Source organism: Tamandua tetradactyla, chromosome 1, assembly GCF_023851605.1.
Source record: "Tamandua tetradactyla isolate mTamTet1 chromosome 1, mTamTet1.pri, whole genome shotgun sequence".
Classification (NCBI taxonomy): domain Eukaryota; kingdom Metazoa; phylum Chordata; class Mammalia; order Pilosa; family Myrmecophagidae; genus Tamandua; species Tamandua tetradactyla.
The window spans coordinates 97,694,953-97,721,253 of NC_135327.1; the positions used below are offsets into that span (position 1 = coordinate 97,694,953).

The following is a 26,301-nucleotide window of genomic DNA, read 5'->3' on the forward strand; positions in this document are numbered from 1 at the left end:
CCTCCCTTGCGGTTAGTTCGATCACGTGATTGAGTTGGAGCCAATGGAGTGCGAGCTGAAGTAATAGGGGCCCCTCCAAGCCCAACCCAGGACGTCTCTGGGCTGTCGGCGCTGGTGGCAGAGCTGACAGTTGAGGACTGCAGGAACATAAATAGGAGAGGTCAGATACCCTGCGTTTCCACAAGGAAGTCAATCTGGCAGGTGAGCCAGAAACAACTTCCACTACTATTAAGCCGCTGAGATTTGGGGTTTAGTTGTTAGAGTAGCTGGCACAACCCTAACTAATGTCCCCTCTACACCATATTCATGAAAGTGAGGACAAAGAAGCAAAACTTTCCTGATGGGCCCTCAGGTGAAACCGGACTTTCCTTGCGGTGGATTGGCTTGTTGCTTTGTTCCTCTGAGCGCCCTCAGTGGGCCTTTGGAAACTGTTGCTTTGGGGGAGCATATTTAAGTTTGTTCCATAGCATGTTTGAAGTTCCTCTGTGTTACATTAAAAAATCAGTAGTTTGAATGGGGATGCAAATTCTTAAGAGCTTTAGCAACTGAAGAAAAATTTCCAGATGTTTCACAAAGCACTAAAATACTGTACATTGTTTTCTTTTTCAATGGGAAATTATTCACAGGGCAATAAAAAGTTGTTTTTTCAGTAAACAGATTATGTTTCACTCTGCGGTGTGAACACTTAAATGGAACGATGCAATATGCCACTTTTTAAAAGAGGGTTTTAAACATGTCAGTACAAACCTTTCAATCCTCTGTCCCATAAATTCAACTTTTTAAAATGAAATCAACCTGAGCCCTGTGAAAGCCTGTGCTACTATATCAAAACCAGAGAAATTAGTCTGTTTATTGCCACCTATGGAATGTGGCAAAGAAACATTCTTTTCACATGGGACGATTTCTTCAACTTTACACCAAGTGAAATTTAATTGCTTTTCACTTCCTGGAATCATTACACATTAGTTCTACTGGGGGCGGAGCCAAAAGGAGTTGAAAAATATGCCTGCTTAATACATTTCACCCTGGAATTTTATCCTTCTTCCTTCTATTACTGTTTATTCTACAAAGTTTCAGCCTGAGGAGCAGCTTTAGAAAAATTTAAAGAGGAGTGAAATTATGAAGGTAAGAGGGGTCAGAGTTCACATTGGCGTAGGTAGATTAGCACTCAAAGCAATTACTCTTTCAGTCAAACAACTGGAAGGGCTAATTTTTCCAGGTTAGTTGGTTTGTTTGTGTGTGTGTGTGTCTTTGTCTTCTCAAAAAAAGTAGTAAGAACAGCACTAGGTGAGCAAAAAGAAGCCTGAGCAACCCCTCCTCTGAATTTTAATCATATTTCATGTAAAAAAAAAAAAATCAGAATTGTGCAAACAAGCACAGACAAGCACGTGAATAGGACCTATTCACGTCCCAACAGGTTGTTTCAGAAGGATTCATGGATCCTTTTATTACTGAGTTATAAGTTATGTATTAATATATTACAATTCCTCACAGAGCATTTGAATGAAGATTATGGTAATTTACCTGACAGAGAGGATGAGAAAGGGTAAAATTGTGAAAGTCACTGCCAGAAATGAAGATGGGCAATCTCTACACAGACCATGTAAGGCAAAGGGAAAATGGGAACTAATGGGAACAAAAGACTTCAGATCATATCCATTTCCTAAAGCGTGAAACACCTGTATTACACTGTAAATGTCCTTTTTCATGTTTCAGGGCCCTCATACCATGAGGGTCTGCAAAATGCTTGGTGTTATCATAGTGCAGGATACTGTTAATAGCTGGCTGTGATCTGAAGACTTGTACATAGTATCATTCCTTGGGGACACCAAGGATGAAATATAGAGTTGAAAAATAAAGGAGAAACATAGCATGATTTTTGCGGGGCTGGGAGTGGGGGAGCGGGATAGATGTGAAAGGGGAATGATGACAAGTAAGAGCAGCAATTTCTTTATAAGCAGAAACATTTATTTGTACACACACACTCATTTCACAGTTCAATAAAGTTGAATTCTGAGCATCCTATAAATCTTAGTGTTTTTACAAAACAGAGGGAACCACTCCTAATGGATAACCTACATTAATATGTATATTACATATTTCATATACGGAAAAAGACACATGTATATATTTAAAAGATGAAGAAAAATGACTATATCCCACTCAAGAGTTTTAAAATGTGGGTGATTTTGTGTAGAAAATCCAACTTGATTGAAATCATTACATTGTACCATGTTTGAATTCCTGGAGTTCAGTTTGTTATGAAGGTATATATTTTAAGGTATGAGGAAGGAACATATTTTATTTAACTATTTATTAGATTGGCTTTAAAACTGATACATGTTTAGAGTAACGGTTTTGGGCCTCCAGTTGTCCTCTTGAGCACAACCATGGGTGAAGGCCTGGCCTCCTGCCATCTGCAACTGCCTTAAAACCCCAACAGCTTCAACTTTCAGTCTTACAACCAACACACTGAAGAGATTTTTTTTCCCTCTGAAATACCCTTTCATATTTTCTTCTCTGAATTTCTCCCCAAAGCAAAGTTTGGTTAGGAGGGATTTTGCCTTCTTAAGAACCTTCTAGTACAATGAAGGAAGACTTTTTTGAGGGCCTATACGTAGATTCCCTTTTAGGCTTTGGGGTATAGTAGTGGCTAAACAGACCCAGTCTCTGCATTTATGAGGCCCGGTGGGGAGACAAATGTTTTAAAACGCCAACCTCAGTAATTTTACCTGGTGTTGTGGTCAGCGTGATGGGAGAAGCCTGCAGAGTCTGGGAGTGTGTAAGAGGCGGAGCAGGGCAAAGGTTCTTTGAGGTAGTGACTCCTGCTGAGACTTGAAGGTTAAGTAGGATCTGGCAAGGAAAAATAGTCCCGAAGAGCACTTGGCTCAGCGTGGCTAGGAATGAACAGCGTAGTGGGAGCGAGGCCTAGCGCAGGTGGTGGGGTGGGCGTTGGTGGTGGGTGCGCAGGCCGGGGGAGAGGGTGGGAAGTCAGTGCATGTCACTAGGGCAAAGCCTTTGGAATGGGTCTTGCCTAAATAGAAGTTGCTTGCAAAGATTTTAGCTAGTCCATTCCGGCTTGGGGGGTTCAAAAACAGTTTTTACCTGGGCCTGATCTGCTCTTGCTGGTACTGCAAGCAGAGCCTTGGGGGTCCTGATGGGAATTTTATCTTATGTCCTGAGGGCAATGGGAAGGCACCGGAGGATTTTAAAATAGAGGAATGGCCTATATTTATCAGATGCCACCAACTAAATTGCCATCTGGATCAAACAAAATGAATAGTACCTGCCTTGTAATAGTGCCGAGGACTTGGATGACGTTTGGCAGAGAGCATTATAATGTCTGCAAGTATCTGTAATGAGTCATGACAATTAATTTTTAGAAATTATTTCAAGGAGGGAGGTGGAGTTAGATATGGAGACATTCAATCTGCCTAATTCTTCTTCTGACTGCATAGAACTACAGTGGAGAATCTAACGCAGTATTAGTACCTGACTTATGACTACTTTGAACCAATTAATTTCTGCAGTAATCACATTCGAAAAATTGTACTCTCAAAAGGAACTCTTGGTGGGAGGAGCAGAAGCCAATGCTGACACATGGGCCTTTGATATGGAGGTAGAGTAGGCAGACATGAATTTTACTAGATTAAAAACAAATGTGTAATGGAAGTTGAAGTATAAAGAATTTCCCCATTTATCTTCTTGACTAAAGGGAGAAAAATGCATTGTACACATTGTAGATCATTTGAGTTTTAGGTTCATGATTTGAAACATTTTTCTAATAATTCAGTGGCTCTTTTTTAATATCCAGATGTTAATAATGGTTTCCTGCTATGTGATTAGGAATGAATCTGCCAAGTAAAAATGAAGCTTCTCTCTTGGGGGAAGCTGAGTTACTTCGGTTTTCCCAGGCTTCCTGGGGAAGTCTATCAATATAGGAATAAATGATGGGAAGTGAAGCCTGGCTGGTCACTATGGAATTATCAGCCTTGTTTTCTGAGTTTGACCTTTATTATTTACACACTCAGCTTGAAATGCAGTGAATGTCATAACTTTTCAGCTATTTTATACCCTGAAATCCAATGGTCCTTACAGTTTTTGGGATTGAAAAACCTGTGCTGTTCTAATAAAAGTTTCTATTGTTATAGGTTGTAAAGGCTGTGACTTTTGCCTAAAGCGAGACATAATATGAATAACGGGGATTTCTTCCTAGTAATTAAATTTTTCTCAGAAGAAAACAATCTTTCTTTCTTTTTTTTTTTTCTCATGGCTAGGTACCAGGAATCGAACCCAGGTCTCCAGCATGGCAGGCAAAAACTCTGCCACTGAGCCACCAATCCTTCCCTTTTAAAAATAAAAGAAGGAAACATTGAAAATCACAACTTCTCTTAGAGATGCCCAGTAAGTAGCCTGGATAATTTTTGTTTTCTGATTCTCTGCTTATTTTAATTTCTTCATGCTACAATTGCCTTTGGCATAGAATCCCTTTCAGAATAGTAATGTTCAACGTTAAAATACTCCACTTGCGGGGGTGCAAGAGTAGCTCAGTGGTAGAATTCTCGCCTGCCATGCAGGAGTTACAGGTTCAATCCCCAGCCCCTGCACTTCCCAAACAAAAAAAGAAGCAAACAAAAGAAATTCAACAAATGGTGCTGCAATAAGGGGATACTCATGGATAAAGAAGGAAATGTGACCCCTGTCATGCAGCATATAAAAAAAAAATTAAAAAAAAACAACAACTCCACTTGCTCTTTATTAACCTTTGTAGTCTTCATTCCTACATAGGAGCTGAAGCATTTCAGGTATGATATCTAAAGATAAAGATATATTGGAATGGCCTCTTCCTATTCTGTCAACAAACATTAATTGAGGCTGTCTTTGGTGATTTGTTGTTGGATTAAATCTTTTTTTGGGTAAAACAAAAACTTATCATCTAAGAAAGTACATTATTACCCTTTTAGTAGCATTTATCAGACATTTAATATGCATAACATCTTGGAAAGAAGCCGATGGTAATAACACTAACACTACCGATAGATGGCGCTAACATTTGCGGCGGACAATGAGCACGGCGCTGAGCTAGGCATGTTCTGTACTTAGACTTATTTCGTCCTCAAGCACTCCTTTGAGATAGAAACTAGTGGGGCTTTCAAGAGAAATTAAAATTTTGGAAAGCTTGTATTTGCTACCATGAGCTTGAGAGCTTCTAAATATTCAAGGGCTTTTATGATGAGATCAGAGATGAAATTAATAAATATATATTTTTGAAATTGTGAAATAAAATGTGTCAAAATTTGGAAGGTCTGCGTGACTTAGTGAATTAATATTTCCCAAATGACCAATGCTTAATGTTATAAAATCATGCATGGGATTTTAACATAACAGAGTATGAAAAATTAATTCATATAGTTTCAGATTCCGCATTGCAACTAATCTTTAAGAAACTACCACTTGTTGAATTTTATTGTAGTATGAAAGAGGAATAGAACAATTATCTGAAAAGGCTATCAAAATGCTTTTCCCTTTTCTAGTCACATATCTGTTTTGTTGGATTTTCTTCACATACTTCAACTAAAACAACATATTGTAGATTGAATGCAGAAGCAGATATAAGCATCCAGCTGTGTTCTGTTAAACTAGACATTCAGGAGATCTGCGTAACTGTGAGACAGTGCCATTCTTATTGCTGAAGTGGTTTTTGTTTGGAAAGCATACACATTTTCTTCATAAAAGTGTTATGTCACCATGCCATGTGTTTATTACTGTTTTTTTAATGAATAAGAAATGCTTAAAATTTTCAGTTTTAAATTCTAATACAATAAATTCTGATAAGAGCCCATGTAAACAAAAGCTGTTTGGGGGACTCAATTTTTAAGAGTATAAAGGGGTCCTGAAACCAAAAAGTTTGAGAGCCACTGTTCTTCTGTATTGTGTCATTGAATCTGGAGCACTCTGTGAAGTTCAGAGACATTTGATCATTTGCTCAATGTTCCACAGCTAGTGAGTGCCAGAACTCAGATGCCACCTCTTCCAGGAAGCTCCCATGATAGAATTAAGCACTTCCTCTTCCGCTTCCCTGTGACTTTGTACACATCTCTATTGTGTCACAAGCGGTCTAAACTGTAACCTTTAATTCTAATGTCTGTCTTCCCAGCACCTGGTGACTATCGTGACAGGGGCTGTTGTAGTCTTCCTTTTGTCACCATAGGGCACTTATAACTGAGTATTTGATAGGTAGATGAATGATAAAACCCCAAATGCATCCAGCAAACTTTGAAAGTTAGATATCAGTTCATTGTGTAAGTCATGTCTAAGATGAGTAGACCACGTAGGCACATATGAGCTTATTCTGTGAACTCATTTATGTGATCACTTTGTGATGACCTTATAAAGACTTGAAAATGAGGCCAGATGTCACTAAACATGTACTGACTGGTATTACTTCCATGATAAAATTGTACCAATTTGGACCTGTTGTAAAAACCATTGGAAGCCTGTCTCCCAGGGAAGTTAGAAAACACTTGTTTTAAAAACTCTCTTGTTTCAGATCTTCTGCAGCACAGCAGCAGGACTGCTCCATGGACAAATCCCTCAGGGCAAGAGGCAGAGAAGCCCAGCAGCCCACGTGGCCCTTAGCGTCTGGCAGAATTTGTGCCAGTGTCACTGCACCACCAGTTAGCCTGGTGACCTTTCACAAGCTCTCTGGACTCGGTTTCACCCGCTGCCAGTTGGGCTAACATCAGCGCCTTCCTCCCAAGGTTAAATAGGACCAGAAAACATGCAGAACGGTGCCAGGCCCAGAGGAAGAATCTAGAACATATTAGGTATTCTTATACATGACCCCTAAACCCAACCTAAAACAGCAGCAATATTAATATACTAATAATGCCATTGTAACAATGACTCAGGGATGCTTTCTTTTTCACATGGCTTTCTCTTTTTCTTTGTACTATTGTCACTGAAAACTCAGTGCCAATGAAAAGGGCCTGTCATTACTGCTTCTAAGTTTTAGTGAAGACCCTGAGCCTCTTTCACTCCAGGAAGGCAGTGGAGACAGGTGAATATCCTAGGTCTGCCCTGGTAGAGTGGGTAGGATCCTCAATTTTCTTCAGATTTTGCCTTCCAGTGTCTCCTTCCTCAATCCCCTGCCCTCAGCCAGGTGAATATGTTTCCTATGAGGTAAAATGGCTAAAAGCTGGCAGAAAGTTGAGCTTTTTGGACCGATGGGGTGGACAAATTGCTCATTTTGTCTGTAAACTCACAGTGAACGTTTGATCTGAAACAACCCTTTTTAAAAGAGGATTCACTGCTTATAGATGCATTTTGATGAAACATTTCTAGGGGAGGTAACTAAATTGGGCAATAAGACATTGCAGCCCACATTTTAATGTATGGGTTTATTCCAAGCCCACACACAGGTTAAACGCTGTCATTTATTAGCAGCATACCAACCTCTTGCTTTACAAGGACCATTGGAAAACAAGTTCCTTCTTGTCCCAGTTAGCACTTTTTAAAGGGCTCAGCAGAGAGGATAATTACAATTTCATTGTAATATAATTTTATACATGGAAAATAAAAATTCCTCTGTTTTTGTTATAGAAACCACAGAACATAAAACTCGAGTCTTGTCAGTAGAGATTGGCAACATTTCTTTACTATAGCAGTGTTTGCACCTGGAGAGGGCTGGGATGATAATAAAATGTGAGATGCTACTGTTTATCAGAAGGGAGTACAGGCATACAAAAGAATTGAGACAATTTGAGAAAGACTGTCCTTGACTGATATTTCCCAAAGTGAGGATTTTGTACCACTGGTGGAATGTGAAGTAGTTTTAGAGGGTTCTGGAATGAGGATTCTTAATTGTTATCATATAGTTTAATACATTTGGAAAGAAATGTAACACATATTGAACCTGTCATTTCACAGATATCATTGTTTAGTGTATAAACATAAAGCTAAATGTTAAGTAAATAATATCATAATTATTATTATTATCATAATTATTAATATCATAAAAATATCATAATTATTTTGCCATTGGAAAGGCAAAATACTGTGTAGATGGTACTCAATGCTGAAGTGTGGAAAGTTTAACCTACTCCCAAATTTCATTTCTTCTAATTAAAGAGTTTTCTTACTGCGCTTCTGCTGATAGAGAGAAGCCCATTGGTTGAGATTCCCTGAAATTTCCATGATATGTACAAGCATTAATATAAAATTCAAGAATTTGCGGGCCACGGTGGCTCAGCAGGCAGAGTTCTTGCCTGCCATGCCAAAGACCCGGGTTCGATTCCCAGTACCTGCCCATTCAGGAAAAAAAAAAAAAAAAAATCAAGAATTACACAATATGGGATTTGCAAGCCAGTACTGATACTTGCTAATAATTAATTTTTAAAAACTCTATCTTCACTTGCTAATGACTTTCTCATTTGTTAAAACATGTTTTTAAATCTTTCCCTTGATAGATGTTCTTTATTTCTCTGAAGACATGGAATCATTGAAGACAATTTTTGAATTTGATTAAAAATAGTCTGTGTTAAAAATATGAACTCATGGAATGACATATTAAACCTTCACCCTCTCCTTATTTTATTAGTAGTAAATACAGTCAATAAATATAGATTCCAATGTGATAAAGGAATCTTTACTGCTGTAAACATTGTTTTCTGTTTTACCATGATTTGGGTATTTATTGATCAAGGGCTGTGAGCCTGAAATTACTAGTGTTTGGGGTCTAAATTAGGTTGGATCTCATGAGACCTTAAATTCCACCAGGGAAAAGTGTCTGAGGAAGGTGCTTTTTGTTGCTTTCAGTGGAAGAGAGCTTTTGATCTTCTGCATGCTTGGTTTTGACTCCCTTTCAAAGCATTGTTGGTCACTCTGGCACTAGTGGTTGAGGTTGGGTCATTTAAGTAGAGCAGCAGGGTAGGTACATGGCCTCGTCACCCCCTCCCTACCTGAAGAGTTTGGAAATCTGGTCCAGGATTTAGAATTTTTGAAAGCTGGCTTGACCTAATCTTTTATCAAACTCTGTTTAAATTTTTTAAATCACAGGTGATCTTAATTTAAGGGGAAGACAAAACTGTTCAACACACTCTTTTCACAGTTGAATTAACCTGTAACCAGAGAAGGTAAGTGACTTGCCCAAGTCAACAGTGAACTGGGGACAGAGGTGAGGCTAAAATTCAGGTCTCTCATTGGCAGTTTAGTCCTCTCCCAGCTCCTGGTGAATGGGAATGTTTGAGGGGATTCTTGGAATGCAATACTAAGTATATAGTGAAGTGGGATCACCCTCCACCCCCACCACACCCCCACCCCCTGCCACACACACACACAGGCACGCACGCACACACATCTCAGCTCTGACCCTCAGCAGCTTTGTAACTTTGCTTGCATCACTCAGGGAAACTGGGGTTCAAGGACTAATCAGCTCCACAGTGATGGTAACACTTGTGTTAGATGTTGGGCAGATTTCCCTAGATGGTGGGTGTGGAAGCTCTTTGAGGGGGTAGAACACCTCATAGTGTAAGCTGTTGGTAATAAGAGACTATTTTAAAGTGAAACTCTGAAATGCTTAGTTCACGCTGTCTTGTACAGGTACAAGAAATCTCATGAGGCTGTGAATCCTGCCTCTGTTTTCATTTGCATAACTCATAACCGTAATATAACACCGCCATAAGCAAATAGGTAGGCTTCTCCCTTTGTCTCCTTATCCTTGGCAGCCTTGTAAGCCTAATTCTCAATTTCAAACCTTAGTGGCGGTCTCCTTGGTCCTTCAGTCTGTTATTTCGTAGCTATGTTAAAAAGGGCTTAGCGGTAGGGACATGTTGAAGAAAAATAGACTTATTGCTTTGGGTCTCTCTTTCGTTCCATGATAGTTCACAATACTTGCTAGAACTGTGGGCTGAGGTTAGGAGACTGACGGGGCTTTGACCCCAGCTCTGCTCAGAATCCCTCTGGAGGAGATACTTAACCACTGTGTAAAATAAGAAGGCTGGTTCCAAGGACCACTTAGCCCTCTTCCCGTCTAACCGTCATGAGTCTATATTATGTATGAAGCATAATACTAACTACTGTGCAGGTTCCAGATAATGCAAGTTACAGAAAATACAAAATACAGGAGAATACAGAGTGTTTAGAAAGCACCGGTAATACAAAGTGAGAGGACTTAAGGGAGCAGAGACAACAGGACCTAAAAATTTCAGAGGAAAGGGAGAGCCCTTCCAGCTGATGTAATTAGGGAGGGCTTCATGCAAGAGGTGGCATTGAGTTGGATTTGGCGAGATGGCAAAATGTCAATAAATGATTATGCAAGGTATGTGCCAGGCAATGAGCACAGAGATAGAAAAGTTCTTTTTTAGTAGAACACATATGTCAACATGCTTGCCTTGAGCTTACTTGAAATAGTCTGGAAAACACTGGTTGAGCTCAGATATCTCTAAAAGCCAAGCTAAGAATTTTGGAACATATGTGGTGATTAAGGAACTCTTCTGTGAATTGATAAAGTGGGTCTTCGAGAAAATGAACCTGATTACACAGACGAGGATTGTCTGGGGCAGAGAAGAGTTGGAACAGAGAGCTCACCTCTTTTTACATAAGTGGGAACACATTATATACTCTCTTTTGCATCTTGTTTCACGTAGAAATAGGTTCTAGATCAACTAATACAGAGCTTTCTTGATCACTTAAAGATTCTCATTATTCATTTATGAGTGGACTTACTGATATATCTCCTATTGATGGACACTGTTTCCAATCTCTTGCTGTTACCACAATGATACCATAAATATACATGCCATACATCATTTCACACATGTGCAAAATACTTGCAATGGACAATACACTTTTAGAAGTGGAGTTGCTGGAGCAACTGTATTATGCATTTCAATTTTAGGTAAATGTTACTAAATCACTTTCTATAAAGGTCATACATCTTTCCATTCTCACCAGGCTCCTTTGCCTTTGCTAAGCTGATTGGTGAAAAAAGTTTTCTTTTTGCAGTTAGACTTTGTGATTTCCTACTATAGTAAGAGAGGTTGAACATCCTAAAAATACTTAAAAGAAAGTACTTTTAAAAATCAGGTACTACCACAGTCCTTTTTTGGAGTAGGTAGAGGACAGAAGGGAACAATAACTCAGGGGAAAAAAAACGGTCTCAATCAGTTGCAAGATAATTGCAATAAGTTCCTTAAGGACAAGCAGGAGTCTTTTTTCTTTTTATCTTCTTTGGTACTCAAAACTTGCTATGAATGCATGTCAGAATGAATTTGTGTCATTTTGATGTAAGAGTGGGAGCCTTTTTCATATCTGCCCTTCAAACTTTGATGTTTCCCTTTCAAGAGTTTGAAAGTGCTTTCTGAAAAAATTCAGTTCAAAGAGTTCAAGTTTCATTTCTTGTTATAATATTACCTCTTGAAGTTCCCATTAAAACATAATACCATTATTTCCCCTTTTTTCTTGTTGTATTTCTTAAATTATTGTGTATCTGTGGGGATGGTGGCAGAACCATATTGATCTCACAGTATGGGGAAAAAACATTCTGTGAACTGCCTTGACTTCAAAGCTAGAAGAAGAGTCTCTCCAGCCTGCATTTGCTGCTGGATTTTTCATATTGCATCAGCTAGTATTAAATGTCAGTGAGTTATAGCTATTTGATGCGTTAACCTTAACTCTAGGACATTTACCAAAGAAGTTCTGATCACTGGATCCCATGGGAGACATTAGTATATAGTCTACATTACAGCCAGTATTGAAAATTTTATTAGAATGCAGCAGGATATATCAAGATCACTAAAAAATGAATCATTTTTGCAATTTGACTTTGCAACCATTAAAACTTTCCATAAATATAGATCTATGCATGTAATAAAGAGCATACAACATGAAGCTTTTTGTACACTCAAATATTTCAAATTTTAGGATATAAGGGTTAGTGGCAATAAATTTGATATCTATGCCCCTTGTTCTGCCCTCTTAGGAATAGAAAATTATCTGCTTTTAGCTGCTAAGTTCATGTAAAAAAACATTATGGATGAGATCTTATTCCTTCTCTTCTTTCCCCCCTTCCTCTTTCCTGCTTTTCTTTCATCATTTATTTTGCAGCTATCACATGCCAGGCACTGGGATGGAGTCGAAGTGTATGTAATTATACAAGTATGACTGCATGTGTTTGCAGCCATGTAAGGGTAAATTATTTTTTTTTTCTATAAAACTTTGTGTTGGCAACAAACGTTGAGAAAGGAGCTGATTCCACAGTCCAGGACTAGCAGTTTGATAGTTAAGTTCAAGTGTCAATGTGGCCAGGTAATGATTTGGTCAAGCAAGCACTGGCCTGATTGTTACTGTCAGGACATTTCTTGAATTTAAATCATTGAAAGTTGATTGCATCTATGGCCGATTACATCTACAATCAACTCAGGTGATTGCCTCAGTAATGAGAGAAGTCTCATCCAGTCAGTGGAAGGCCTTAATAGGAGACCTGATGATTTCAGCAGTCAGAAGGGAGAATTTCCATCCCTACTTCAGTTACCCAGCTTCTGGGGAATTCATCAAAAACCTTCATCCAAGTTCCTAGCTTGTGCCCAACCCTATGGAATTCAGACTTGCCCATCTTCATAGTAGCATGAGCCAATTCCTATAATGAATCTCATAATATATACATTATGATGGCTCTGTTTTCCTGGAGAACTCTAACTAACACAAGTGGTAAAATACCACTTTCTAGTACTTAAAATTCCACCATTAGGGTTTATCTGTTTGGCTTAAAGCATTACCTCAGAAAATGTGTTTAAATGCAAACACATAACTTAGAATAAATAATATGAACTAATGTGCACCTGGATAACCTGGAATTTAAAAATTAGATATTTAACCATTATCTAGCAGAGAATTGACTCCTGAGGAAACAGATACACCAAACAGTGTATTTGAAGGAGAAAAGGGATAGACCAGAACAAGAGATATTGCTTGAGGAACAAGACAGGAACCCTACAACTTCGTCATCTCTGGGTACTTGACAACTGGGTCATTGTAAATGTCATGCAGTCCCTTTTCTGGGTATCTCTGTCCATCTCTTTTGGTTGTTGATTGGAATTTGTTGAGTGAGTGAGCTCCCTGCTGCTTACACAATATGGACTAAGCTCCAATTCCAACTTCACATCTTTCCCCCTCTCCTTCATTGACCCTTAGCCATGGGAAATTACTTGCTGATTCCCCTGAAAACCAGCCTGATGCACTTCTCCCTGTTGCCTTTGTTTGCATTTACCTGGATGCCTTAGTTTGGACATTTTCATGGTGTTAGAACTATAAACTTGCAACTTAATAAATTCCCCCTTTTAAAGGCAGAATCATTTCCCGTATATTGCATTCTAGCAGCTTTAACAAACTAAACCAGTTGCTCATTTTTATGCTTTTAGTTTCTTACAGTGAGCCAAATACTAGTCAGTGGTCATTGGCTCAGAACTTGCCCAGCTCAGGTTGTGTCTGTGGGTGGCAGAGCCTGAGTTGTGCCTTTGTGTGACTTACTGGCCTTTGCACCATGGATTTAAACATGGCAAACGTTGGAAGGGTTATGGCAGTGAACTGTGGTATCTATATTCACTGAGAACGTGTGTGAGGTTGAATCAGAAGTTACATTGCAGCCCGGCAGAATAGCTAGTGCATATACACTAATAAATAAATTGGATGGTTCATGTATAAAAGGTGCTTATAGTGAATGGGAATTCAGCCAAGTGAACATATGAAGACCAAAAGTTTGGCAAACTCAGGGAATGGCCATTTAGGTAAGGTGTGGGAAAACATATGGCCATTCAGACTAGACCACCCAGGCCTGGGTCTGATGATGTGCTAATCTCTGTGGTGTGGAGGCTTGCCCGGCCAACCACTGACTCTTCTCTCCTTGTGAAGGTCTTGGGTGAGAGAGGATCAAGGTAGAGGAGGAAGATGGTCATCAGGAGAGACACTCCACTTGGGGGGGGGGGGAAAGGGAGATCATCCTGACTTGTTGCCAGGCAAGATAACTTATTCTTAGTCAAGATAACTTCCTGACAAGTCATTCTAGGAAATAATCTGTGCTTTTGACATACCCTTGTAAGATCTCTGGGGTAGATCTAAAGAAAGGAGCCAAGAGAGTTAGGGTTAGATCCTCCTGAAGTGGCAGAAACTCCAAAGTAACAAGTTGAAATAATTTTTAAAAAAGTCTATTTTTCTTTTACATAAAAACAACCCAGACATGTCAGTCTAGAGCTGATCTCACTCCCTAATATCAGGGACCCAGTCTTCTAACTCCCTCTGCATGTGGCCTTTACTTCATGGTCTAAAATGACTGCTCAAGCTCCTGCCATCATATCTTTATGTCAGCAGCAGAAAGGAAAAAAAAGGCAAAGAGCTTGTCCTTCCCTGTAAGCACTGTTCCTATATGTGGCACATGTACTTTCTGTATTTACACAGGAAGTTGCAAAGGAGGCTGAGATCTATAGTTTTAGTTTGGCCAAAGGTCCAGTAAAAACTTAGAGGCTCCTTTATTAAAGGAAGAAGAGGAGAAAGGATTTTTTCTGGACAGCCATCAATCTTTCCCCTTTAATGAGGACAGTAGGAACTTCTTGGGGTTCTTCAGGTATTATTATTGTTAGTAGTAGTAGCATGATGAGTAGTATTTGGCTGAGATCCCAGGCTGGTTACTCTGGATCTGTACCTAGAGCCTTAGCTGGAACTGCTGCACCCTTCTATGATGGGTGGAGGGATAGGAGGATGGAGAGGGAGTTTATTTCCTGAGGTATGATCCATAATGAGCATTTGGTTCGTGGATAGACCTGCCATCCAGATCAGCAGCATTTCACTGGACATATTCCTCCAGAAAGCTGTTTTGCAAAATAATAGAAGGCATGACTCAAAAGATGGAGTCCTATGGTCAAATAAATTTCAGTGACTCCAATTTATTGTTACTGGGAGAAGTCTCAAGATCTTTACTGTGGACTCATGAGTGTTATGGAGCTCCAAGAGTATAATACAGCACATAGCATGCTTCCCCTTTCCATGGCAAATTTCCAGTGTTCTAGTGAGCATACTCCATGAGCTTCTCAGAAATAGAAAGGACAAAGGACTCTGCAGTTGCATCTCTAGGTGCCATCTCCGACAATGTGCATGACAGTACATTTGTGTAACGGGGTGAAATTTGATGGGGCAAGCAAACAGAACAAAAGGTACTGAAGCTCAAGTTGGAAAAGGAGGAAAGACAGCAGGCCATATGGTTTGCAATTTGGATGAGGGAGCAAAGGCATTCGAGAATTTAAAATGGAAGCTCAAATAAAATGGGTGTAGAAAGATCTCTGACTGAGCCTTCTTCCAGGCTGACAGAAATAGAGAGCCCGACTGTTCCTCACAAAGCAACGATCAGCCATGTCTCAAACCTCCCTGAGTGGACTTACCCTATTTGTCATGAGAGAGTAGCCTGAGAAATCCTAAGTGAAAATGAGAACTGTCTTCCCACAAGCCCCAGAAACTCATGATCAAGGGCACATTATTAACACCATTAGTAAGCTAAGATTTTTAGGCTTCCTAAAATATATAAGATTTAAAACCTTCAGATTAAAAAATGTTCTTGCAGGTAAACTGTCCCTTTCTGCTAGCAGGGGTAGAGAAAATCTTTCAATACATAATGATGATGGTGGTGGTGTCCGTAGATGGTGGAGAGGTGGGTTGGGCCCCCCTGCTTTCCCCCTCTTTCTCTTCATGGGCTGTGGACAAAAGCTTCAATAATGGGAGCAGCTCTAGTTCTTGGCAAGTCCCACTTTTGATACAGAGGGAAAGAGACAAGGAAGGGGGGCAAGACGATACATCATTTTTCTCTTGCAGTATAAATGCCACACTCCTTCATCGCACCTCCTCTTCCTTCTGAATCTAATTTGTCCTTCCACTATTACTGAGATCTGTTCCCTTGGACACAGGTTCTGGATGCCCCTGTTCCCTCTCCACTTTGGGGTCTCTACCATGCACTTTGTCTTTAACAGAAAGGTCAGAACTTTCCTACTGGGCTTTTTAGATGTTAGGTGTGCAGAGCCGAGGCGTTGTCATCCTGGACCCCAAATGGGGAGATGGCCTGGCGCGGGAGGTGGGGTGTGCTCCAGGTTGTGACTGAGGAGGGTGCGTGTGAGGGAGCTGGTGGTGCATCTGCCAGCTGGTGCTAGTAGAGGCCTGAAGTTTCTGGGCATGCAACCAACCCCCACGCTCTCCCCAGTCATCTTAAGCCTCGAGGCTGCCCGTGATGATTATTTTAATGTGATTTTACTGGAATAAATGTGCTCAAGGTGGGAGTCAGGGACAGAGTCCCCGTCCAGCTCATCACCCTCCCACTCTGCCCATCACGTGGCCCCCGACACTTTGGCAGCCCCACCGAGTGCAACAGAAAATTGCTTAACTTGTTGATTTTAATAGCCATTGGAATTTCAGAGGGCGATTGTCAATTCTGAGGGAGCCTCTACTTTCTGTATTTGAAGATTAGTGCTGCAGCACGCATTTCCAGAACGGCTTGAGCTGACCTAATAAATGTTCCCAGCACCTCCCTGCAGACGCTAATCTGTACACAAACTATGCCTTACTTGGTATGATAATTTACCCCAAAAGCTGCTGAAAACCAGCAGAGGGAAAGACAGAGGATTCGCAAATGTGTCCTTTTAGTCTAGGCTGGTATTTATTGGATTCATAAGTCTGAATTACTGATAAAGAGAGGGGAAAATAAGCAGAATTGTCAGTGGCATTAATAACATGTGCCAAAGGCTAGAGACACCCATACGGTTGAAAAGAACAGTACAAAAAGGCAAGCCCCTCAAGAGGATGGAGAATTTCAGTAACTCCTGACCAGTGTGGCTCAAATAAATCCATCCAGGACCCTGAACTCGAGCCTCTCCCATTGAGTCCTGATAAATGTGCCATTTCATTCCCGTGAACTGTGTGTTCCATGTGTGGCTAAACACTTCAACCCTTCAGACCACATCCTTTCTGATTTGGAGATTTTTTTTTTTTCCAAACAGAGGGGATATTAAAACCTGAACTCTTGGATGCAGGAAGAAAACTTCTGTGGACATACCAAGCAAAATGTTCAGCTGCCTGTGGCTGCAGATTGGAAAGACAATACAGGCATTTACAGGCTGTGACTTCTGGAATCCTCATTGAGAAGTGCTGGATGGAGCTTCCATAGAAGGCCAGGCCCTTCCCAGTGCCTCTTCCTCTTTTAAATATCACACGTCGACGGGAGCAGAAAGCTTCTTTCTTTCCCTGAATGGGAAATATAAACTCAGATCTTGCGATTTGTCTGAAGCAGGGCTTTTTAAAAAATATTTTTTCCCCTTTTACCCCCATTAAGTACTTTGGAATCAATAGGCATTCAGTTCCCCACCACCTTTCCTCAGTGGCACTCGACTTCATTTTTACGTCTGGAATGGTTTCAAAACCCATGAAGAGCTGACTTCCACCGAGCCACTTGGTTTTCAATCATAAATGTCACATACATAAACAGTGTAGCACTGTCCCACATCACACAATTAAAAGATGTAAATACAGGGTCCTTCAGTTAAGTCAGCTGTGTGTATAAATATACGATAGAATGTTTTACATATGTGCATCTTTAAAATTATAAACACACACATTTGTTTAAGTTTTGTATATACAAAGTTCACACAAAAGAAAAAGTTGGCGATTTTACTTTCTCTACCCAAACTGTTTAAAAAATGTGTGTGTTTGTGTGTATCGAACAATTAGACGCATTCTAAAGACTAAATATATATTTCTGTACGTATTTTTTATCTACAGTTAAATTATTGATGTTGTTGCTTGGCATTTAAATTCTCCTTCTTCATAAGTTATATTCTTAAAGAATGGTTCTATTGTTTATGCTGTGCCTGCTGAAATCCGCTAAATACAATTGTGATTTTGGGGGGATGAAGGTAAAAGGAAGCCCCTGGTATAAGCTCATACCTTGCACCTCTCTGTGATACAGGCAAGGAAGTGACAGTAAAACTAGGTGCGTGAGGTTATTCCACAAAACCAGAGGCTGTCTCAGCTTATAAATATTAGTACATGCAGTTCACCCTGGGGACAGCTGCCTGTCACGCTGCCATTTACATGGACATGGTGGCTGGGGGGGTTGGCAGAGGCCAAGTCTCTGTCAGGGAGCTCGGCACATAAGCTTGGCAGCCGAGTGAGAAGGGAAGACATTTTCATTCTCATGTCTCCATCTTTAAAGCCAGCACATTTTGTGGGTGCCAGTTTCTATCATACGACAAAATACTTAGCACTGAAAAACCACACTTTCCTCATGCTTGAAGAAATTGGGATTTGGTAACTGTTTTAAATAAATAGCCACTAACTCCCAGAGGATGGGGCCCTGGAATGCAAACTGACTTCACGCAGAAGAGGGAAGTGAAATAATGGATCTTGATCTCTTACTGCAAAAACCCAAACCCTCTCAGAGCTTAAATTCATGAGCCCTGGGCCCAAGTGCCTGGACCCTTTCTTCACTCCTCAACCAAGGGAGAAAAGTGGGCCAAAAGTCCACTAGCCACTCTAGGCTATGACTCTATGTAAGACATCAGAACTGGGTGGGCCGGTTGTCCATCTCTTGGTCTGGAAGTCCCACGGAAGCAGTGATTTACTCAAAGTCACAGGGCTGGTTAGTGGCAGAGCCAAGTCTCCAATCTGGGCCTAGTCCAGTAATCTTTGTACCATAGCTCATTCCTTCCATATGATCTCAACATCAAATGTCCAGACTTTGCAAGCTCTCTTCCTAAAAGTGATTGCATTTGGCAATGTTTGGGCCTCTATCCAGTCTTTCCAATAGGATCTGCCTTGTGCACACTCTGTGCTTCCAAGATGCTACGCCATGCCATCCTTGAACCACCCATTCCAGAGTCTGTTCGCTCATTCCCATTCTTTACCCTATTTAGAATGTTTTCTTCCCTCTACACTGCCAATCTGAATCTTACTCCTCCTAGACTCCTTCACATTCTACCTCTTCCATCTTATATCCCCTCAACATGGAGGAAAGGGTGGTCAGCAAACATGGTTTGGATCCTAACTTCTTTGCCTGACCAGTTCTGTGAGTTAAGTCACTTAACTTCTTGGAGCTCAGTTTTGTGTCTGTAAAATGGGTCAGGTACTATCAACATTTCAGGTTGCTGTGAGGATTTGTGTCACGTCCTCAGAATACTTAATGGCACCCAGTAAACAGTGGATGTTCTCATTATCGTTATCATCATTCATCATCTTCAAGTCCAGAAATGATTTCACCTTCTTTTGGATTCCCACAACCTTCTATGTATGTCCATGTCATGTCTCCAAATTATAACTGTGTGTGTGTGTGTGTGTGTATGTGTGTGTGTATATGTGGCTGCTTAACCCCTTTGGCACTCAGGATTGTCAGAGATGGTCTTTGCACAGCATTCCTTTCTCTTTTAAATTGGTGAGCTTAAACTGCAATGATCCCTGCATTTGAGGAATCCCACGTTAGTTAAGCTTTTTGTGTCTCTGTGGGTACATGTGGCTATATGCAAACATCCCTGTGATGGCTGGGTTCAGGTGTCAACTTGGCCAGGTGATGGTGCCCAGTTGTTTGGTTAGGCAAGCACTGATCTAACCATTGCTGCAAGGATATTTCATGGCTGGTTGATAAATCCGAAGGCTGGCTTATTGAATCATCAGTCAGTTGATTGCATCTGTGACTGATTACATCTACCAACTAAGGGAGTGTCTTTGGCAAATGGGATAATCCAATCAGCTGTATTTGATCCAATCAGTTGAAGACTTTTAAAGGAGAACAGAACTTTCACTGCTTCTTCAGCCAGCAAGCCTCTCCAATGGAATTCGTTTAGACCCTTCATTGGAGCTGCCAGCCTCACAGGCTGCTCTACGGATTTTGGACTCTTGCATCTTCAAGGTTGCATGAGACACCTTTATAGATCTCATATTTATGGATATTTCCTGTTGATTCTGTTTCTCTAGAGAACCCTGACTAATACAATCTCTAAACACCCATTTTTGCAGAAGGATACTCTTGTTGGATGCCCAAATATTTCTGAAATAGTAAGATGTCAGACGCGAGGGATGTCTGAGAATTTGTGGCTAGTAGTTGCTCCTATGTTTATTGTTTCTTTTTCTCAATTACACATGGCTAAGGGTACAGTTGGGGGATAATCCAGACCCTCCTGCTTTCTGCCTCTGGTTTCCTGACCCTGCTTCAACTTAGGGCAAGGGGACTGAGAGAGAAGCCCAGCTTTGAACCCACAATGATGAAAGTTCTTTGGAGGGGAAGAAAGTTATAATGAATGGGAAGATGAGAAAAACATACAACTTCTACTTAAGCGACCCCCAGCAGCCTGTCAAATCTGAGAGTACTATATATGCAAAAGTAATGCATGCTTATTTACACACAGATCACAGTCACTTGCAGGTGTGGCTGACACCTCCAGGAATTGTTAGTCTGTCTGCTACATAGTCCAATAATTGGCTTTTAGGTTCCATAGCACAGGTTGGTAAACTTTTTCTGTAAAGCACCAGAGAGCAAATATTTTAGACTTTGCAAGCCATAAGATCTCTGTTGATTCCAACTATTCATCTCTGCTCTTGTAGCCCCAAAGCAGTCAGAGAGAATACATAAACAAAAGGGTATGGCTGTGTTCCGGGGGAACTTTGTGGACATCGAAATTTAAATTTCATATGGCTTTTACATTTTGCAAAATATTATTCTTGTAATTTTCTTTCAATCATTTAAAAAATCTAAAAACCATTTGTAGCTCGTGGGCTGTACCAAAACAGGTGGCAGCCACATCAGGCCAGAGTTTGCCAACTCTCACTTTAGAGCATCACAGAGAAGATTGGTCTAGGCAGAATTAGGGTGGGTCTTTGGTGGGGTGAGTGAAGGAGAGGAGTTTGGCACCCCTCTGTTTCTTTTCTCTCCTGCTAAACTTAAATCCATAACCCCCTATTACCTCAATTAAGTTCACTGAGTTTGCAGCTCAAGGTGTTTCAGCCTCAACACCAATGGCATTTGGAGCTGGAAAATTCTTTGTTGTGGGAGGACGCTTCTGTGCATTGTAAAGATGTCTAGCAACATCCCTGACCTCTGTCCACTTGATGCCAGCAGCAGTGCAACCCCAACTGTGACTACCAGAAAAAGTCTACAGATGTTGCCAAATGTTTCCAGCGGGACAGAATTGCCACATGAATTTTGAGTTAGTGAAACAACTTCAGGATGAGAAGAAATTTGGTAAACGCTAGCAACCAATTAATTGGGGAGAGGAGAAGCTCGTGTGTGTGTGTGTGTGTGTGTGTGTGTGTGTGTGTGTATCCTATGGAACCATCTTCCCTGGATTCAAACAATTTTGAGGCAAATCTAGAAAGAAAGTGGAAGGAGAAGTGGGCAGTTGGCCTCCCCAGTGGCAAAAGTCTATCAATAAATAACGCTTACTTTGAATTGGGAACCCTCTTAGGGAAAACCACCTCCCAATACCTATCATTAGCAGGGTTCTTCTAATGTCAGGCGTCATAGAAAGTCAGTGGTTTTCCAGGTTTTTGTTAAGGTTTTTATTGTGTAATTACCCTTTGAATGGCAATTAATTCAAAGATCTGGTTTTAGTGGGTAAAATACTTCTTTCTTTATATGGAAAAGGGATGTTAGTAGGGATGGAATTGTTTCACTTCTTGGCCAAAAGGAAAAAATATAAAAGGAAGTAGAAAAGATCCCTTCTTGGATGCTGTAAAAAGTGTTTGAATTCAAAGGAAAAGTTGCATGTACTGTGTTAACTTGGGGTTTCAGTTAGAATATGTAGAATGGAGAACTGCTGTATTCTGTTTTGGATCTGGCCCCTACATATTACGTGGAGGTTATCTATATAGATACTAGATTACTAGCTTGTTTAAGCAAATAGGCAACAACAACAAAAAAAAGCACAGACTGAATGAAAGAATTGTTTTTTTTGCATACTGGACCCCTTTCTGCACTGATTTTTCATCATTTCAGATGAAACTGACAGAGATGTATAAGTATTAGTTTTGCCAGTAAAACAATCAGATGCTGTGTTGGCATTGCTATCTGCTCTCTGTTCCGTTACAGTTCAGGGCCAGGAAGTCAAGGCTCAGCTATCTGCCAAGAGAACCAGTTCCTCCTTCCACCCCCCCAAATCCAAAATTCAAAACCAAACCAAAGAAATCAACAAGTCCCGCCGTCATGCGGAGTAAGTTAATTGGAAACACCCAAGTGGGTTAACGCTCCTCTTTCACTCATTTGCCACAAATCAGTTTGTTTTTATTTGTCTCAAAACCCCCATTAAATAAAAGTTGTCTTGTAGCACACAGATCATTTCCCATGACCAAAATGCAGCTCTGTCTCCTTTTCCAAGTCAAGAATCTGAGCTATGTTTCTTTTCAACAAATCCCTATTCCCCAACCCATATTATACATTTCACCATGTTTTGTCTACTTGTCTTCTGATTCCAGCTGTGTCATTTTAGTTATCACTCCTTTGTGTCTCAGGACAAACATTGTAGAGTAGGAGCAAGACAAGGATGCCAGAGATACAACCCTGCCTCGAGCTCAGTTGGTACCTGCCAGCACCCCAACCAATGACCTCCTCCCACTTACTGTTGACAGGAGCTTTTTTTTCCTAATGCATATTTTAGTCTTGATTGACCATCAGCCATATGGCAGGATTGTCCTGTGGGTAAGTTTATTATTAACAGCTCACAGCTGGAGTTACAATAACTACACATGGCTGTGACATTGCACTAATTGACCAAGACACGTCTGAGAACAAGAAGCAGAAAGTGCCCATTGCAAATTGTTTCAAGCACAAATGGAGAGCTCAGTGGGAAACACCAGTTTTAGATTAGAGGTTTCTGTATGTTAAGACAAAATGGGAATGGGAGAGGAGTTGGCTGGAGGAGAAGGGCAAAGAGGAGGTAGAAAAGTCATGCAACGGCATTGTTCTGAGCCTGGATTAGGTTTTTATTCAAATGTATTGTTTTAAACAGAATCCTGTTAATGAGAAGAAGCAACCGCACTGAAAAGTGGAATTAATCCTGAATTCTTAGTGCTTTAACAATTAAATCACTAAATCCATCGGGTGCCTTCCGTCCATATTTTCCTGTCTAATCCTGCTGTCTCAGGCGAGGCCGGGCGAGGTTGGAGAACAGTGTGTGCAGTGTTAGCCCCATCACTTAGTATTAAAGTCAAAGAGGCTGAACTTGGAGGGGACCCGGCGTTGTCTGCACCACTGAGGGGAATGATGGGGTGGGGGGCACTGGCTAGGATTTGTGCCTGAATTAACAGCTACCACCGAGTCCTCTGCTGAAAGCTCCTGAAAAGTATGAAATGTGAATAGGCTGTCTGTGCATCTCAGTAAATTTCTTTCTCAGATGTTTCCAGTCCGTGTGACTCGGTTGAGAAATGACTGGGGGAGAGCAGAGGATAAAGCCAATGAGCTCAGTGTCTTATAAATCAGCGGTGCGGAGCTGGACTGGAACTGTCAAACTGTGGAAAAACCTGCTGCCGTGTGAGTTTGTGAGTCTTTTTGAAAACAAAACTGAACCTTTGCCTTACTCTCTAGATGGGAGAGGGCTTCATTAAAGTTCACAGAAAAATGAGGAGTGGAAAAAGAAATACGTTTGCTAAGAAAATAAAAGAGAACCGACACAAAGCAGTCCATGTGTAACATGTCCCAATTCCGAGCCTGACGCAGGCACAGAATTACAAGCGGAGTCATGAAAAATTGCTCAGTGCTGTCATTGGTAAATTCTGCTGAGAAGTCTAACACCCTGTGCTCCAAAGTCAAACTAACCAACAACCCTGTGTTCTTCCTACCAATATCATCATCCTGACTTTATGGATGAGGGAAGTGAGGCACAGGAAACTAAGTGCCTTGCCTGAAGTCATATGGCTAACTAGATGGGCCATCTGGGAGTTGAACCTGCAAAGTCTGGCACCAGAGTCCATGCTTCTAAGCAGCGTGCCATCTCTTTTGGGGGAAGGGGTCCTAGATTCCAGGAGAATAACCCCTGCTTAGGTGGTAGGAAGACCTGATCCTCCCCCTTCACATTCTAAGACAGTCTAGCTCTGCCATTTTGTGTCTCAAATGAATCCGGACTCTGGATTTGTGCCCGTGAGGCCTAATCATTCCATACCTGTACATGTCTTAGGCTAAGTTAGCACATTTTTTACCCCCAGTCTTTATACCAAACGCTGAAAAACTGTTAAATTTGGAAGCCTAGTATTTAGGAGGACCCAGTGAGGTTTCTCAAGGCAATCCTAAGTCTGCCAGATGGCAGTGCCTGCAACCACAGGGGAGGGTCAACCCTGTGGGCACCAGGGAACAAGGCCAGTGCCCCAGGCCTGACGTTGTGTTCCTGTTGCTGGGAAACCATAATTGAATTTCCTGAATTATATGCAGGGCCCTAGAACCTTGGATAACCATATTTATTTGCCTTCGAGGCCCTGCCAGCATCTGCTCTTTGGCTCACAAAGCTCATATTGACTGAAAGGGGGGGTTGTTGACCCAGAAAGCAGTCATGAGCACCGGGCAGCACGAGCAGGAGGACTCGGGAGGGGTCCGTCCAGCCCACAGGCCTCCAGCTGGGAAAGTGAAATTTACTGAGATGCACAGAAAGCCCCCGGTGTGAGAACAATCCCTGTCTTCCCTGAGGCTCTCAGTTTTCAGCTCAGGGAAAGAGGAGCAGTGTGGAAAAGGGAGAGTAAGGAAAAGGAGAGCTAGAGGAAAGAGGCAGGAGGGCTTGGGGGCGGGGGGGTGGGTGGGAGAGACAGGTGGAGGGATTGCGGTGGGGGGCTGGGGGCTGGGGGCTGGGCTGCTCCACCTGAGGCGCAGGAGCAGGAGGCCCTGAGGCGGCGTCTGGGGCGGGGCAGGGCTTGGGGGATGCCAGGGGGGTACAGCCCAGCCCTGCCCGAGTTAACCAACCAGTCATGGTTCTAGATGCCTCAATGTGTTACAAAAGCTCTACAGGCAGAGGGCTGTGGGAATCAAAGGGAGGGATGAAGAGTTGGGGGAAAGGTCTGTGGATTTGATGGCATTTAAGCTGGCTTTTAAGAGATAAGTAGAGTCCAGTAGGTGATGGGCTTCTTGAATTCAGGCAGTGGCTTAGGAGAGCACCCAGGTGGGGGGTGGCAGGATGGGTGCAGAAAGCCTCAAGGGGATGTTGGGTATTTGCTGAACTTGCCACCCCCCCATGCCCCTGATGTTTTCAGGCTGTGTGTAACCCTGGCATGTGCCCTCAGCTGACTCAATGGGTCAAAATGAAGTCACATTGACCTGGCCTGGGCCACCCTGTCATATCGCCACCTGGGTGTCCTGGTAGGGGAGCTGACTGAGTGCTCGGGGACCTGGCTAGAAACCCCAAGCACAAGTACCAGAGAAAAGAGATTTGATGGTACTGTCTGAAGTCATTTGCAAAGAGGCCATGAACATTTCTTTTCCTTCCTTAAGTTCCCTTCAGATATCTACCGGCATTGCTAGCGCTGTAGAAACAGGTGAGTGGAACAGAGGAATGTAGAGCAAAGGAGGGAGATGGATGACAGAACTGGGTTTCAAACAGGGTGCCACTGAGGCACAGAGCCCTTCCCTCTTAGAAGCCTGAGTTCTGAGTCATGCTTCCCATGTCACAGGGTTGTTTTTTTTCCTCCATGGGCAGGCACTGGGAATCGAACCTGGGTCTCCGGTATGGCAGGCGAGAACTCTGCCTGCTGAGCCACCGTGGCCCGCCCACGTCATATGCTTTTGCTTCCTCACCTGAAGTCCAGGAGTGTTTTCAAGGAGAAGTCAGTTTCTAATGGAGATGTCGAAGCTCTCTAACCGAGTTATTTCCTGATACTTGCTTTAATTTGGTTGTTTCAATAACTGAGATAAAGATACAGATGTGCTTCCGCTGCCCCAGGCATATCTCTTCTAATTTTTCTTGGTATTCACCATTGTGTCCTCCAAAATAATGTCTTAAGTGTTGTGCAGTACACCCTGCTGGAGAAGACATTTTAGAAATAGTTCCTTCAAAACTAATAAGATGGAAAATAAATGACTTTTTCTTAGTTTTAAACTATGTAAATTTAAAATTATTTTATTTTCTATGACTTTAATTTCTATAATAAAATATCATTCTACTTTAAATTTATGGAAAATTTCAAGCATTTATCCAAAATGGAGAACATGGTAAAAAGAATGGGCATCAGCTTTAACAGTTAACAGCTCATGGCAGATCTTTCATTTCTCAACAAACCCACTTTCTGTACATTTGCCGCCCACTGCTTCCA

At 41.5% G+C, this 26,301-nt stretch overlaps 1 long non-coding RNA gene across 1 annotated transcript; it reads left to right on the plus strand.

The window, feature by feature from the left end:
* The first annotated feature begins 31 nt into the window (after window positions 1-31).
* On the plus strand, window positions 32-25,999 carry LOC143685514 (uncharacterized). The gene is made up of 5 exons (XR_013176710.1): window positions 32-201; window positions 4,278-4,404; window positions 9,058-9,134; window positions 23,406-23,542; window positions 25,689-25,999. It is a non-coding gene; the product is annotated as an uncharacterized LOC143685514 (long non-coding RNA).
* Window positions 26,000-26,301: the final 302 nt, after the last annotated feature.